The sequence below is a fragment of the Triticum dicoccoides genome, chromosome 4A (genome assembly GCF_002162155.2).
Source record: "Triticum dicoccoides isolate Atlit2015 ecotype Zavitan chromosome 4A, WEW_v2.0, whole genome shotgun sequence".
Taxonomy (NCBI): Eukaryota; Viridiplantae; Streptophyta; class Magnoliopsida; order Poales; family Poaceae; genus Triticum; species Triticum dicoccoides.
Window position 1 is genome coordinate 421,173,228 of NC_041386.1, and position 6,000 is coordinate 421,179,227.

Consider the following 6,000-nt stretch of genomic DNA (forward strand, 5'->3'; position numbering starts at 1 on the left):
AGCCACTCCGCTTCTCAAACGAACCACCGTAGCCCAAACCTCCAATCCCTCCCGAAGCCACCTCCGCCGCAGAGCTCGCCGGCGGCGACTCCCTTCGTCCCTGCCAGCCTGTCGACCACCGGGAGGACCGCCCTGGACTGGCGGATCCATCCCTGCCCTCAGAACCCCGCGGGGAGCCGCCGTTCATCGATGGCGATCGTCGGAGCCCCGCCTCGGCTCGGCTAGAGAAGAAAGAGGGCGTGGGCGACTGGTCAAATCTGACCAGTAGGCCCAAGGGACCCACTGTCAGTGACCCAGCCCTGCCGAAACATGGCTTAAGTGGAAGCGTATTCCACGGAATACGTCTTCGCTAAGCACAAAGCGTAAGCCCCCCCGAAACGTTTTCTTTTCCTGGTTTTATTAAAAACAGATTTGACTAAACTTTGACTGGCTATAACTTTTTAAATATAAGTCCAATTGACTTGATTCTTTTTCTGTTGTTTCTCAAATTTGGCCTAGTTTGTTTTCATATTTATTTGAAAATTTTCCAACCAACTTTTTTGTACTGATTTTAAACTATGAGTTAATTCAAATTTTCTTAAAATAGGATTTTGAAGACGGGTGCAACTTCCAAAAAGTGCACCCCCACTTGCATATACCTGAAGGCAAGCATTCTGAACCCTGGCATAATATTTTTGTGGGTTGTTTGATATGGTTTCAACACCACTTTGACATGGAGCATTTGTTATTTTATGTGATGATATGATCATACGCATGAATGCCTAATAAAGATTCTTGCTGTTGGAAATGGATATGCTTGTGATAGTAATCACCCTCACATGCCTTTCATGCCTATCGGAAGGAATCCGGGAAAGTCTCTATCTTGGGTAGACACGAGCTTGTCGCCGGTCTTCGTCGAGATAGTTGTGTCCGGTACGGTATAGTGACGTATGATAAGTGGTGATTTTGTCTGTTGGTTGAAACATATTTGTATGCTAACCATGCAGGGAATACTTAAACCTCCTGAGTCGACCGTAGATCGAGTCTTGTTCTAGTAACCCCCATACTTGTTTCGTACTGCCACTTGTCCCTGCCACAGGTAGGGTACGGTTCAGTAAGTTGTCAACCCCTTCCTAGCACTCACCATACAGAGAGGCCATGGTGGAAGATACCAAAGGCCTCCTGTAGGCATGCCACCTGGTCCGGGGGCATGGGTGTTTCGGTTGGAGCCGAAGGGGTAGCTCCCCTAGTTTGCACGCGGTATAAGTTTTGTGATCCCATGCTAATCGAGGTTGTAGCCTCCCCACTTAAAGTTTCGCTTAACGGGTGCCGTGGGTGATTCCAGACACCGATAAGTTAGGCTGGTGTGTGCGAGTCAGGTGTGTTTTCAATTAAAAGACCATAGACGGAATTAGTCCCAATGGACTAAAGGAACCCGTTACTCGTGGGTAAAGAGTATACCCTCTGCAGATACTATATCTATTGGAATAGTCGTGTCCATGGTTAGGACTACAGTCTGGGTTGGTCAAGTGTCGGTCTTAGTGTCGGTCTTTGGAGGAAAAACTGATAAACCAGAACATTGATTGTGACCTGTGACATATGATGATTATGATTATTATTATTGTGGACTAACCATTTACATTATTTAGTATCCCTAGGACGGTCCTACCTCTTGGATATTCACTATGATTATTCTTATATAAGCCCTTTATGTGATGTCGCTCATGTTGGGGATCGTAGCAGAAATTTAAAATTTTCTACGCATCACCAAGATCAATCTATGGAGTAATCTAGAAACGAGAGGAAGGGGAGTGCATCTACATACCATTGTATATTGCTAAGCGGAAGTGTTGCAAGAACGCGGATGAAGGAGTTGTACTCGTAGCGATTCAGATCGCGGTTGATTCCGATCTAAGCGCCGAACAACGGCGCCTCCGCGTTCAACACACCTGCAGCCCGGTGACGTCTCCTATGCCTTGATCCAGCAAGGGGAGAAGGAGAGGTTGGGGAAGACTCCGTCCAGCAGCAGCACGACAGCATGGTGGTGGTGGAGGAGCGCGGGACTCCAGCAGGGCTTCGCCAAGCACTATGAGAGACGAGGAGGGAAAGGGGTAAGGCTGCGCCAACAGGGGAAGAACTTCGTGTGTTGGGCTGCCCCTTTGCCTCCACTATATATAGGGGAGTGGGAGGGCTGCGCCCCCACCTAGGGTTTCCACCCTAGGGGTGGCGGCAGCCCCAATCCCCATCTGGGGTGGCGGCCAAGTGGGGGGAGAGGGAGGCGCACCAGACATGGGCCTTAGGGCCCATCTGCCCTTAGGGTTTGCCCCCTCTTCTCTCTAGGCGCATGGGCCTTGGTGGGGAGGCGCCCCAGCCCACCTAGGGGCTGGTCCCTTCTCACACTTGGCCCATGTATGCCTCCGGGGCCCGTGGCCCCTCCCGGTGGACCCCCGGACCCCTCCGGTGGTCCCGGTACACTACCGGTGATGGCCGGAACACTTCCGGTGGCCAAAACCATACTTCCTATATATCAATCTTTACCTCCGGACCATTCTAGAACTCCTCGTGACGTCAGGGATCTCATCCGGGACTCCTAACAACATTCGGTAACCGCGTACATACTTTCCCTATAACCCTAGCATCATCGAACCTTAAGTGTGTAGACCCTACGGGTTCAGGAGTCATGCAGACATGGCCGAGACAACTCTTCGGTCAATAACCAACAGCGGGATCTGGATACCCATATTGGCTCCCACATGCTCCACGATGATCTCAGCAGATGAACAACAATGTCAAGGATTCAATCAATCCCGTATACAATTCCCTTTGTCTATCTGTACGATACTTGCCCGAGATTCGATCATCGGTATCCCGATACCTTGTTCAATCTCGTTACCGGCAAGTCTCTTTACTCGTTCCGTAACACATCATCCCGTGATCAAATCCTTCATCACATTGTGCACATTATGATAATGTCCTACCGAGTGGGTCCAGAGATACCTCTCCGTTACACGGAGTGACAAATCCCAGTCTCGATTCGTGCCAACCCAACAGACACTTTCGGAGATACCCGTAGTGCACCTTTATAGCCACCCAGTTACGTTGTGACGCTTGGCACACCCGAAGCACTCCTACGGCATCTGGGAGTTGCACAATCTCATGGTCTAAGGAAATGATACTTGACATTAGAAAAGCTTTAGCATACGAACTACACGATCTTGTGCTAGGCTTAGGATTGGGTCTTGTCCATCACATCATTCTCCTAATGATGTGATCCCGTTATCAATGACATCCAATGTCCATGGTCAGGAAACCATAACCATCTATTGATCAACGAGCTAGTCAACTATAGGCTTACTAGGGACATGGTGTTGTCTATGTATCCACACATGTATCTGAGTTTCCTATCAATACAATTCTAGCATGGATAATAAACGATTATCATGAACAATGAAATATAATATAATAATAACTAATTTATTATTGCCTCTAGGGCATATTTCCAACAGTCTCCCACTTGCACTAGAGTCAATAATCTAGTTCACATCGCCATGTGATTAACACTCACAGGTCACATCACCATGTGACCAACATCCAAAGAGTTTACTAGACTCAATAATCTAGTTCACATAACTATGTGATTAACACTCAATGAGTTCTGGGTTTGATCATGTTATGCTTGTGAGAGAAGTTGTAGTCAACGGGTCTGCCATATTCAGATCCCTATGTATTTCTCAAAACTTTATGTCATATCGTAGATGCTGCTACCACGTTCCACTTGGAGCTATTCCAAATTGTTGCTCCATTATACGTATCTGGTATCTCTACTCAGAGCTATCCAGATAGGTGTTAAGCTTGCATCGACATAACTCTTTACGTCGAACTCTTTATCACCTCCATAACTGAGAAACATTTCCTTATTCCTCTAAGGATAATTTTGACCGCTATCTAGTGATCCACTCCTAGATCACCTTTGTACCCTCTTGCCAGACATGTGGCAAGGCACACATCAGGTGCGGTACTTAGCATGGCATACCGTATAGAGCCTATGACAAAAGCATAGGGGACGACCTTCGTCCTTCCTCTTTCTTCTGCCGTGGTCAAGCTTTGAGTCTTACTCAACTTCACACCTTACAACTCAGGTAAGAACCCCTTCTTTGACTAATCTATTTTGAACTCCTTCAAAAACATGTCAAGGTGTGCGTTCTTTGAAAGTATCATCAGGCGTCTTGATATATTTCTATAGATCTTGATGCCCAATATGTAAGCAGCTTTATCCAGGTCTTCCTTTGAAAATCACTCTTCAAACAACCGTTTATGCTTTCCAGAAATTCTACATTATTTCGAATCAGCAATATGTCATCCACATATACTTATCAGAAATGTTGTAGTGCTCCCACTCACTTTCTTGTAAATACAAGTTTCTAGCAAACATTGTATAAACCTAAAAGCTTTGATCACTCCATCAAAGCATATTTTCTGACTCCGAGATGCTTGCTCTAGTCCATAGAAGGATTGCTGGAGCCAGCATACCTTTTAGCATCCTTAGGATCGACAAAACCTTTTATTGTATCACATACAACTTTTTCTTACGAAAACTGGTAAGAAAACTTGTTTTGACATCCATCTGTCAGATTTCATAATCGAAAAATACAACTAATGCTAACATGATTCCGACGGACTTAAGCATCGCTACGGGTGAGAAATTCTCATCGTAGTCAACTCCTTGAACTTGTAAAAGACTCTTTCCCACAAGTCGAGCTTCATAGATGGTAACATTACCGCCCACGTCCGTCTTCTTCTTAAAGATCCATTTATCTCAATGGCTCACCGATCATCGGGCAAGTCCACCAAAGTCCATACTTTGTTCTGATACATGGATCCTATCTCGGATTTCATGGCTTCTAACCATTTGTCAGAATACACGTCCACCATCACTTCTCCGTAGCTCGTAGGTTCATTGTTGTCTAACAACATGATATCTAAGATAGGATTACCGTACCACTCAGGAGTAGTACATATCTTGGTTGACCTACGAGGTTCGACAGCAACTTGATCTGAAGCTTCATGATCACTATCATTAACTCCCTCTTCAACAGACGTAGGCGCCACAGAAAACATCTTTCTGTGTTGCATCACTCCCTGGTTGAAACAAAGGTTCGACAACCTCATCAAGTTCTATCTTCCTCCCACTCAATTCTTTCGAGAGAAACTCCTTCTCGAGAAAGGACCCGTTCTTAGCGACAAATTTTTTTTCCCTTAGATCTGAGATAGAAGGTATACCAACTGTCACCTTTGGGTATTCTATGAAGATGTGCTTGTCCTCTTTTGGGTTCGAGGTTCTCCGGCTGAAGCCTTAAGCATTGCAGCCCCAAAAATTAAGAAACGACAACTTCGGTTTCTTTCCAAACCAATGTTCATATGACGTCGTCTCAACGGACTTAGGTGGTGTCCTATCTAAAGTGAATGCAGCTGTCCCTAATGCATAACCTCAAAATGAAAATGGTAGATCGGTAAGAGACATCATAGATCGCACCATATCTCATAAGGTTCGATTACGACGTCCGAACACACCATTACGCTGTGGTGTTCCAGGTGGCTTCAACTGCGAAACAATTCCACAATGTCTTAAGTGATTGCCAAACTCATAACTCAGAAAATCCCCTTTTAATCAGATCGTAGGAACATGATCTTCTTGTTATGATGATTCTTAACTTCACTCTGAAATCGCTTGAACTTTTCAAACATTTCAAACTTGTGCTTCATTAAGTAAATATACCTATATCTACCCAAATCGTCAGTGAAGATGGGAAAATAGCGATATCCACCGCACGCTTCAATTCTCATTGGATCACACGCATCAGCATGTATGATTTCCAACAAGTCACTTGCCCGTTTCATTGTACCCCAAAACGGGGTCTTAGTCATCCTGCCCATGAGGCATGGCTCGCATGTGTAAAGCGATTCAAAATCAAGTGACTCCAAACATCCATCGATATGGAGTTTCTTCATGCATCTTACGCC